This window comes from Phalacrocorax carbo, chromosome 12, assembly GCF_963921805.1.
Source record: "Phalacrocorax carbo chromosome 12, bPhaCar2.1, whole genome shotgun sequence".
In the NCBI taxonomy this organism is placed as follows: domain Eukaryota; kingdom Metazoa; phylum Chordata; class Aves; order Suliformes; family Phalacrocoracidae; genus Phalacrocorax; species Phalacrocorax carbo.
This window is the reverse complement of record NC_087524.1, coordinates 12,208,231-12,220,411: the sequence shown is the minus strand read 5'-3', so window position 1 is coordinate 12,220,411 and position 12,181 is coordinate 12,208,231. Positions and strand designations below refer to the sequence as shown.

Genomic DNA, 12,181 nt, shown 5'->3' with positions numbered 1-12,181 from the left:
TTCAAGATGAGTAGACATTTAAAACATCACAGAGTAAGTGAACTGTACTGAATTTTGAGAAATTGAGATATCTTTTTATACCATGAATTACTTTCAGGCACAAAATCAACAATTAAGAGACATGAAAGTTATTTGGCTGACAACCTAGATGATCCACCTGAAGTCCTGAGTGCTACTTTAAATCATTTTTAGTCATTGCAAAAGAGGCAACATATGATAGGTGTAAATAGGTTTACAGTTTACTTATTTACAAAGTATAATATTTTATATATGCAAGCAGAGCTACAGCAAATAAAAGTTTGAAATAAAAGGCTTAACTATTAAGCCTTAAAAAAAGATTGGATTTGCTTAGAGTGTAGAACTGCTTTACACTGCTGCTTCATTCCTCACATTTACACATTAATTTAAAAGTACATCTAGGCACAACTCTCTACATACAGTAGTTTCACCTATTTTAATGACAAACATACCATGTTCTGAGCAATAGCTTACTGGGTTTAAAAAAAAACCAACCACCTGTGTGCATGAATACAGGTGTATGCGTTCACATTTTTTGCATCTGATGAAGGTGAGATTAATACAAATTATTTGAACAGCTTCAACTCTACCCAGTAAAGATGAGGTCGCTGTATTTGTGTATAAGAGCATGACTCAGTGAGTAACAAATTTAGAAGAGTAGCAAATTCCTTTTGAGGAGCAAATGTCTATTTTTAAACTTCAGTGTTGGATCTTTGACACAATCCTTTAAGGATTTTCCCACCAGCCTGCAGGACTAACTCGGGCAAGTTCTGGCGTGTAGCGTCTACCCATTAGATCAGCAGATAATCAAATGGTGATTCAATAAATCATAAAATATTTGTGAATTCAAACTCTGTATTGAGTTGCGGGTGTCATGTAGCCACACTTACTACATAGCGTAAAACAGTAGTGAAAGGCCAGCAAAAAACACAAAAGCACCAACCCCAATAGCTTCATTATTCCATTTTCCTTAGGTTGTTAACATACAACTGATCTTATTTCCCGCATTTATTAACCCAAATTGGGACGTTTTTCTAGAAACTAGGCAGATGGAAATGTAAAGGTGGTGCTTAAGCAGGTCCTTCATCACTCTGTGTGTGTTCCCTCTCAAGTCAGCATTCTAGTGTATTCCAGGCAACCAGAGTCAACAGCCAAACCTGCTGTATCCAGTACTGCATAAACCACACATTTCTATCGCATTAATATGCAGAAGAAAGCAAATTTAAAACAAAATTGAGCAAGAGTTAATATTCTGTGGTAGGAGCATCTTTTTGTTATTCATGAAAACAAGTGGGCAAAGCGTAGAAGGCAACAGGAGGAAGAAAAGCATGAAGACGACTTCAAAATCCCTCCCTTTAAACAAAGAACAAGCCCCACAAATCTTTAGCAAGATAACTCAAGAACCTTCACATACTTTGGGGCAGTATTTTTCACTTCATGATTGCTGTTTTCATTTGTTTTCACTTCAGACCTAAACCAATGATGTCAAGTTTGAAATATGGCATAAATTGCATTTCATCACACTGATTTCTCATTTACTTGACTCTTCCCACTCTACATCTGCTGAAGTTGAAGACAGACTTGGGTTTTTGCAGCAACATTTGCTACACTTCATTTTTGCACCTGCTGAAAACGTTGACAACAGCAAGCTATGTGTTTGAAACAAACATCTAACTAGCTAATTCTGGGGAGGGGAAAAAAAAGACAAGATATGCCGATGTTTATACAGACAATTAAGGGCAAGCCAACACTTCGGTTTAATTTGGATAGCCATACTCGTTATATTAAATATACATGCATTATTTTAAAAGGCAACACTGGTAAACAGTTCATAAAAATTTTGAACATTAAGATAGATTGACGACTGCCCAAAGTTTAGACTTTAGAACAGAAATCAAGCAAAAGTTAAAGCCCTATCATGAAGTACAGTGAAAAGCAATTTCAGCTTTTAGTTCTCATTGTTCAGTAAGGAATCTTGCTCTTGGAAGTAATAACACTTATGGTTTGATAGCATCTTACCAAAATGTTCTTTTTTCCCCCCTAAGGGCAGCGGGAGAGGGGAGATGAAGTGCTGTTGGCACTGAAATTCTTTCAGTACTTTGACTTGAATTGCTGAGACACACCACAGTGTGTGTAAGTCAACAAAAAGCACTCAAGGTACATTTCTCCTGTTGTTCTCCATGATGTATGGAAAAAATTCTTACATCCAATATGCTTAACAAGGTAAAAAAAAAGTTTAGTTGACGTGATAGAGGCTCATCTTCACACGCAAAGGCACACAGAGGCCCAGCAGTGGGTAGTAGAACCCAAATACTGACTGTCCCAGGAGAGCGATCAGCCCCATGGCCAGTGTGAGGCCCATGACAGTGAGTAAATGGAAAGGGTCTCCAGAGCACCTCACAGACTGAGGGCTGTTACTGCATATAGGGCTTGAACACCTACTATGAGGTGCAGGGAAGAGCAGCTTGGGATGGTAAGAGTTACTATGGGATCCTTAGGGAAGGAAAAAGGGAGGAATCAACATGGTTTAAGATGGACAAGTGGGGGAAAATAGAGGGATAAGGCAATAAAAGGGTCCAGTCCAAACCAATGCTGGTCACGCCCTGTGGCCAGTCAGCACCATCTGTCCCATCTTCTCCTTAAACTATTTTCCAAGGTACCATGACCAACACTACTGAAAACATCCCAGTACGTGGGACTAGAACCACTCCGGCCATGGAGAGCGCGCTGCCGGCAGGCCAGCAGCTAAGGAGCAGGGGCAGCTCTTTCACCACTGACTGATGGCAGTGATTTACCCCATGAATGGACCCACTGTGCACTGCACTGCTGCACAACAGCAGCTCTTTCACAAGTTATGCCAGGATAAACACATGGCATAAACAATCAATACAAAGAATAATGATCTGCAAGAACAAAGCAGCCAAACTTCAAGCCATCTGCACAACGCTCTTCCTAGGAGACAATGTAAAGCCAGCTTGTTTCAGTGACTGGAAGTGTCCTTCTTATTGTCTGAACACTGGCAACTGTACTGAAGGAACCGCTCCTCAAGAAAGATGAAAGTAAGTTTCACCAAGATGCAATTGAAATCTGACATTTTTGCTTGGCCAGTGTAAAAAGCATTATCTCAAAATCAAAAAGAAAGTTTTCCTAAAAGATAGGTACAAAAAAAATGGCTCATGAGCAAGGGGCTCATGATCTTATTCATATTAAAAGAATCAACATTTGCTCTTTTCTGGTGTACTACAGAAACATTGCTGAAACGCGTTTGTATCTTAATCAATTTAACAGAAATACACCAGCTAGAAGTGTGCTGCACCTCAGAATCAGCCTTAACCGAAAGTTTACTAAAGAAAAACCCATTGCCGTTCACCACATGGACAACTCCAGCATCACTCCACCAAAGCACTGCTTGAACACCCGAAATCACTGGAGTAAGGCAAGCACTACTTTACGGAAATAGTAATCACAGGTAAAATGAACTAACTCTTTTCACCACAAGTAAGGGCCAAAACAGACAAATTTTAAGCCAGAAGTAGTGAGGAAAGGATTCTCTATGGACTACTTGCAACTGCATTGAAGCAACAAGCATCCTCAGAGCAATTAAAAAATAAACTAGGAAGGTACTGGGGTTTGTGGTTGGGTTTTTCTTTTTTTCTTAATACTATATTACACTGTAATTGCAAGGAAAAAAAAAAGGCAACTGAAGCTCAAAATCTGCCAAGAAAGCAGACAGAAATTGCATGTACTAGCTGGCTTGACAATAAAAGATTTTGAAATAGAAGTAATGCCCATATGAAATATATAAACCAGTTTCTCTATAAATAATCTTCACAAAATGGTTAGTTACACCCTATTATGTAGTTTTTAAAAACTTAAATTTTAAGAGGTTCTACAAGATAAACAAGATTTCAGAGAATTGACATGCATTTTTCAGATAAAATAATTTGTGAAGACTCCAAACCACCTTCCAGTTAAAAACTTTGTTAAAAACACAGCTAACTATACCTCTCAACAATCCTTAACAAAGGTGGAGTGAGCAATCACCCACTGTTGTTCTCATATGCACGGAGACTAAATGTTATAGTATGACAAAGCTAAATATACCTGCTGAAAAACCCCAGCATTATGAAATAACTATTATTTTCTACATAATGAGGCAGAATGATAGTCCTATTATGTGGCCAGCCTTGAAAGCCTGTTACGACAAGAGGACCAGAAAGGACCAAGTTACATGCCCTGACTTACACAACTCTGAAAATTCTTCTTGGCTATTTAAAATACGGCTTCATTGAAAAAGTATAGAAGCACACACAAATTAACAGTCATATACGGAAAGGGTATAAATCGACAGCAAAGAGCCTTCAGAGTCTCCTACTACTAATTCACTGCATGGGCAACACTCCTGGATGGCAAACACAATTTGTAATGTAACCTGTTTTCCACTGGATTAACTCTGTGCCTGCCCATGCTTAAGCAGATTGAAAATTATGAAATCCTTCATGACATGATAAATCCTGGGCCAGATGACACAGCAAGAAGATCAAAACTGTTATGGAAAGTACAAGGAAGAGGAGAACGCAAATATTAGTGGGACTTCAGGCTGATGTGTCAGAACACTGGTTGTAAGCTAATCTGTAAAGAATTACCCAAAATCAGCAATGCTGGGAACACATTAAAAATAGTTCCCATAACTTTGCTAGTTATTCATCTCTCACTAGATTCTCTGCTGGCACCAAAAAAAAAACCAAACAGGCAAAAGAATTTTTAGTCTGTCTACAAAACTCTTTGGGATGTGTCCTGTTTTTAGAAAAAAAAAGAACAATTCTACAGTTTCAGAATCTTTTCCCTCTCTGAGATCTGAGTACATCACTGTAACAGACAGCCTGAACGTTTTGCTGTGCATTACCGACTGCCCAAAGGAACAGTTAAACAGTCAGAGCTATTTTGAATTATTACCACACAACTATAACTTGCACAGAAGAATTATTGAGTAGAAAGAACGCAATTTTAATATGGTCACAAGTGACTTACGTACCAAAGTTAAAATATTCATAGAAGTAAGAAATAAGCACAGTAAAATATTTAGAACTTGCAGAATGCACAACAGGATCTAGTTATGGGAATCACTCAAAAACACAGAAGCTAAGCTTAACTGAAAAGAAAGGCTCAAAATATGGTCTAAAACAAGCTACAACAAGACAGAGCAGCCAAACTCTTCTTATTTATTGTTTATAACTGAAAGTAACAAATATAAATAAAATTAAAAACATGTTCAAACAACATTTTAAACATGTGAAACATGTAGAAGAAACAGTCTTAGCAAGGGCTCAAGGCAGGATTTGAGCTGGGCAGTAGAATAAACCAGCAGGAACCTCATGAAGTGCCAAAGACGACGTCTTGCATTTAGTGTGGAATAACCCTGTAAAGCAGTACAGCCTTGCACCAGCCAGCAAGGAAACAGCTCTGCTGGGAAGGACTGGGGGGTCCTGGTGAAGCTGAACCTGGGGTCACATCTTGGATCCTCTTCATTTTGAGTGTGGAACAAGCCTGTTTCCTCTCAAGTAATCAAGGCTAACCACCTACCGGGCTGCATTAGCAATGGCAGCCTGAGGGAAGCAGTCATTTCCCTCTGTTCAGCATTTATGAAAGTATTCAAACAGTTAATTGCAGCATTGATATAAAAAAAAAGCTGGACTTCTAACAAGCTGTAAGTATTTACACTCGGTGCATCATCCCAGTAAGCTCTGCAAGTAGATCAAAAAGGCAGGACTACTTAGTCATTATCCTAAAACCAGTCTAAAGAAAAACGTTATCAGGAGGAATTTGAGTAGCTGACAAGATGAAACCAAGTCCCCACAAGAGCCTTCACAGGAATCAGAACCCAGACACCAAAGCTGAAGCTAGCCAAAATCAAGTTCTTCACCCTTCCTGCAGCTCAGGAAAGCAACTAGAATTGGATCAAATAAGCAATCATTTTCTGACTTTTAAGGAGCAGCACACATGTATCCGTGCCTATATTTATTCCACTTCTGTTCACAACTTCATGCTTTTATCACATTAGAATACAAAAATAGAAAAATATTCTCAACTGCTGTGTTTGCAAACATTAGCGTGCCACCTAAGCCCAAGAACACAACTTGGCTTCCTTCAAACTGCTGAAACAGAAGAAGGGGTTCTTAGATACAAATAACAAATAAATACTTCTCTATATTGTCAGGTCTGCTAAAAAAAGGGGAAATGAAATTCAGAGCATCACTGAAAAGCTCTGCAACTAACAAGTCATTTAATAAGGAGGCGCTATATTCAGCATGCAGTGAGTAGACATGAACTAATGCAGCTGCACACATCTGGTTTGCTGTCTATGCTACTGAAAAACAAACAGGTGCAAGTGTTATGAAAAAGAGTTTCAAAGTAGTGAAGAAACCACAAATTATCTAAATATTGGGTAGATGGGGGAAGGGAGGAACAGAAGAGAGTCTTAGAGACATTCCAAGTCTGGTGTAGGCAGATTCCCTGAATTACAATCTAAAAATATTTCCCTTGCAGAACAGCCCTGACCAGATTCTCCATAGAATAAGAGTTGCATTCACAGACAGAAAACACAGTATTTGGAACCTTAAGAAACTTGCAGAAACTATGCAAACGTCATTTCAACTGTGTTGAACCTATTTGAGCTGCATGTGTGAAGAGGACAAAAATATCCAAAACCGGTATAAGACGCAACCTTGTCTTTGCATTCATCAAAGAAAATATTATCAACTTGATTGTGCAAAACAATTCCTTCAACACAACATGGAGGAATGCAATAAAACTCTCAATACAAGAAATGCAAAAGGCTTGCTTAAGTAACAGCCTGCAAATTGAAGCATTTGCTTGGCCTCATCCCAAGACAGTTCCTCTGGTTTTCATCCTTCTCGTGCTGACTGCCTGACTCACCAAAGCATTCACATTCTTCTATTCTAATCTTCAACTTTTTGATCTCAGTGGAACAGACAATTTACCAGTTATGGCAATGAAGCTGGAGTCCACCTTGTGAACTCATTTCCACAGTTATCCCTCCAGACTGTGTTTTGGCAAAGCTTCCACATGGAAACCTTTCCATTAAAGTTTTATGTCATGGATGCCACCAGAGATTCAAGAGTCAAGTGAACAAGTAAGTTCTGCTTTTGCACTCAGTGTGCGTATATATATTTTTTTTCAACAGCTGCATAACAGTGACCTTTTAATCAAGAACAACGTTCGAAGCACACTTGTGGACCTTGCTAAGGATGCAAAGCATTTATAGGAGTTTAAAGGGAAAAAATGGTCAAGCCCTTGGAAGAGAGACCTGAAAAGACATGCAGTACCAGACTCAGCAAATCCCTGTTATGAAAATAGCTGGATCTGGGAAAGGAGTCAGGCTAAGCCTCATACATACACTTACCCTGGTTTTATACAGATGTTTGTTTAGGGCTACAGTGAGAAGCAGGATACTGGGCAAGATACACTCTGAAAGTTTACCACCACTGTTAGGTAGGATGCAATTTGTAAGAAAGACTAGGTTCACAAAGAGCAACATAGAGCAGCTTTGCCATCAAGACACTTGTACCAATGAATTCTCACCAGTATACATAAAAATATAACAAAAAATTGCTTCAGGACAGTGGGGCTGAGCTGATGCTACCAGGACTCCAATAAACTACACAGGGTTTTGTGAAACAAGACATGGAAAGCAGGGGGAAAAGGAAGAAAAAAAGATTCTGAAAATACAAGCTGATGCATTTTCTATGGCTCTCTGCAGAGAGCAATCCATCCTTCTTCAAACCACTTGCAGTGCACTTCACATGCTCTTACACACCATGAGCAATCCTGCCTGGGAGGTTTAAGTGAGCTGCAGCAAGCCAAGGTGATTTAACAGCTCAGTGCAGGCAAAAGTGGCAGTCCTGCTCTGTTCCAGTTCATGCTCTCCCACTCCTCCTCCTCCTCCTCCACCAGTTCCAGTCTTATCTGAAACTTCACTGATTTCAACTAAACTAAACTAATAGACAACAAAAGTAGCAAAACCATTAAAATTTTTCTGTTAGTTGTGTGAGATAAATCAGCTCACCAAGAAACAGCTGAGATGAAAGAGGCAGAAGTGAGCCCCTGGGAAGCTGAGGTGGGGAGTGGATAGTATCCCTTTCAGCATCATGAAGCTGTTAGACATCAGCACATCCATTTCATGAAAACTCCCCAATTCAGCTACTCTTGAAAAGAGCTTTTGGCTAGACATGCAAAAAAAGTTATTAAAAAAACTTGGGATATGTCTTCCATTAAATGGATTTTTAAGTATTTTTAGATCTTATTCACACAAATATATTTATATTTGAAAATACAACAATGCATATCAAGACCTCAGATTACTGTACAGTATTAAAATAATTTCAATCACATTGAAAATGTATAAGCAATATATATGTTGCTGGAAAAGTGTTAAGAGAAGTCCAATAAATGACTAGTACCAATTATTTGCTAGGTACCCAGAGCCTGAGTTCCACAGAACCATTGAACAGTTTGAATTGGAAAGGACCTTTAGAAGTCATCTAGTCCAACCCCCCTGCAGTGAGCAGTGACATCTTCAGCTAGATCAGGTTGCTCAGAGCCCCATCCAACCTGACCTTGAATGTTTCTAGGGATGGGGCCTCCACAACATCTCTGAGCAACCTGTTCCAGGTTTTGATGAATTACTAAAAGACTATCCTTCTTCCAAAATACAGTTATTTTCTTAATTTTTTCATTTACTGCATAAGTTCACTTGAGTAAATAACTATTTTAAAATAAGAAGCCTTCTGAATATTGAAAAGACAGGGAATCTTACTGTCATCATTTTACCTATAATAAAGCAACTGGATGCAACAGAATGAGATGTTCTGAATTCTGGGGCAGAAAAAAAAAAAGACCAGAAACACACACATCTGTTGACTAACTCTAGATAATTACACTTCCTCTTTCTCACTGTTTGTTTTAAATGCAAAGCAACTTTTCCCCCAGTGTAGTCACCTCATTTAAGTCTATGTTTTTTAACTACTAAAGACAGTTTAAAGCCCAAAATAGAACCAAACTTTAGACTACTTCCCAGCAGCTCAGTGCTGGTAGGTTCACCTCTTCTAGGTTTTCCTCAAGAACATACACACTTAACAGGTCAGTTGTTTTAAAGCAGTTTCCAGGACCACTTAAAATCTGATAAACTATGTTTTGCAAACAACTTTTTAAGTGTTTTACCTTCACTCAGACTTTCCAGAAATGTTTTAGAGTTTGTTTCAGGTTTCCCTAAAAGGAATCTATTTCTAACAAGTATTAATACTGTATGCTTGCACAGCAAGCAGTTGATGTTCTAGATAAGCATTTCAAGAAACTTATTTTGAAATCACATGACCACTAGTATAGTTTCTACATGTCATCTATCAAATAAGGAACATTACCACAGGATTGGAGACTATCAATTCAAAATTTAAGATAGGAGAAATAACAAAGGGAGATGCTGACAACTTCAGTCATCTAAACACTATGCAGACCAACAGAATTTGCAGGAAAGTAAAAGGCATAAAGAGAGAGACAAAAAGTGATTTGAAAAAATATCAGTAAAATATTAAATTAGTTTGGTATAAAGAGTTATGCCAAGAGTTAAAAGCAGTTTTCTAAAAAAATATGGAAGATCTAGTTTATTCAGTCTAATTAACCTAGACTCCACAAAGATGTCTAATGGAGTAGAATACAGAAGATAACTAGGAGGCTCTGGTGACTAGAAAAAGATGTCAAGACACCTGAAGAATTGACTACAACTTGCTACGGACGTAACAGGACTAAAAGTATCAGCTTGGATGGAGACTACCTCTCCAGAACTCTAAAGAATCCACCTCAATGACCAATCTTGACAGTGTCTACAGCAATTACTTAGTCTAAAAGCAAGGGTTTTCTAGCAAGCTAGAGGCATTGGAAGAAACAGGTAACTAAAAATAATAGACACTGTACGAAATTTAGTAGTGTAAAAAAGAGTGCAATTCTACTAGGATCACAAGGTTGACCTCTGGTGGAGAGGGAGAACAGAGAAGGCAAAGAGTGCAGGTGTCTTAGGTGGTCACAAGAGCATTTGTATGCTAAATCTAATATAGCTGCAATATGATCCAGATGCACAGTTATCTCCAGCACAAAGAGTGAAACTCTCATCTGGAATGGTCTGTTCAAACCTATCAAGCATGCTCAGTGTACAAAAGACAAGACAACACAGAAAACAGTGGGGTGCCAGAAGGAATGGAGATTTTATGCAAGACTAAAATTGTAGTCTGAGTAACAGCTGGGAGAAGGTACAACTACTGCAGCACATACAGTAGGAGAGCAAATGTAAGCAACAGAGGGAAACTGCCGCATCTAAGAACTGTGAAACATCACTGGCACAAAAATCAACTACTCAGACATATTGGGTGTTGGGAAAAAGTTCTCAAACATCAGAGCACTTAAAACTCCAGGACATACTTTTGATTTCTTTCACTGAAAGAAGGAGGAAAATAAACTTTATTTTATAAGGCTGGAGACTAAAGATGCCTAGAAAAGTAATTAAATAGGATGATTGCTTACAAATCAGGTGACCCTTTATTTCAAAGCAGCAAGGTCCTCTAGTTGGAAAGCCTTTTATAATTATACAGAACTGGTATTTTGTGTTCAGTGGGCGTGAATGCTGTCACAACTCTCTAGCACCAGTATAAGACTAATTCCATCACACTCAACGCTGGCTCTTTGAGGGAACAGTATCAGCATCCATCTGCCACACTGAAGCCTCTGGGTTTAAATTATTTTTTTTTTGGTCCAGGGTAACCTTTTGTAGCACATCTACCTCCAAAAGACAAAGCAAAGAAAACCAAGGATTCTTCGCATAGTTGTGTACCAGACTGGCAACACAAACACATCATAGCTAACTGCTGCAAGACTCTTCCTGGCTGGCCAAGTCAGTGGGTTACATAAGCTTTGAATTTTTAAAAAGTTGAACAAGCACACTAGCTTACCATCAGATATGTGAGCCTTAGGCCTTAGAACAATGGGGTATTTTCGAAAAGAATTTGAAGTGCTCCACATGATATTGCTTTATAAAAGATAATGGCCTCATTTTACTTCCCGCTTTGCAGCAACAAAATTTTGTGTTATTTACAAGCTGATAATGTAAGTGTTGGCTTGTATGTAGTATTTAGGAACTGCATTATAAACATACAAGGGATTAAAATTATTGGGACTTAAAAGGTAAGTTTTTTTAAATGTGCACATGTAAAATGTAGAGAAATAACAAGTGTTTACAAAAAGAGAAATTCCATTGGAAAGTAAGAAATACATTTCTCAGCAGTTTCATTTTTCAGCTGTGTTTCCAACTCAAACATTTCATCTTTGTACTAGAACGAAGATACATGAAAGTGAGTGAGTAGAAATCAATTACAAAAGTGAAACTTATCTTGTCTGTTTTTGCTATTTGATAAAAAAGGTTTTCAAACACCTTTTTTGTATGTCTTAGCAGTTAAAATTATTTGTGTTACTTAAGTTTAGAAATCCTTTTTTTATTTTTTAACTGACTGAATTGCAGGCAACCTAGTCAGAGAAATTTACTTTGAATAAAAAAGGATGCTGTTGAACAGAGCGATTTCCCTTCTAAATTCTTTATAAGGGTTACAGTCGTCTTGCATTTGTGCTTCTAAAATGCCTTCCACAATGAGGTGCTGACCCGTAACAAGGAACATGGGCATTATCACAATACAAATACAGGCACAACTAACCGCTGAATACAAAGACAGAAGTAAAGTAGTTAATGTGCTCAAGCTAGGGTTTGATAAAGAACTGAGAACACTGCCTATATGCGTATCAAGACAAGAATAAAAAAAAAAGAAAAAAGTCACATATTCCTTCATGATACATATATCTACTAAATTTCTCCATGAAACTGTTCCACATGATCTCTTTCAAGATTATTGTGAACAAACATATACAGAAACCATATACTTCAATGTAAACTTAACCATAAGAATTCAACAAACAAAATAGTTAAGAAACAAAGAGATTCCAGCAGCAACAATAATGTCTGCAGTATCAAACACACCTACAAGAAGTTTCTGAAGGGCAACACCAAACACTGGAATGCAACATCTAACACTGGAATGCAACATCT

At 38.0% G+C, this 12,181-nt stretch overlaps 1 protein-coding gene across 6 annotated transcripts in view; it reads right to left on the bottom strand.

The window, feature by feature from the left end:
* The window catches only part of SHOC2 (SHOC2 leucine rich repeat scaffold protein), a 70,665-nt gene that overhangs the window by 27,808 nt on the left and 30,676 nt on the right, over positions 1-12,181 (bottom strand). The window lies entirely within an intron of this gene.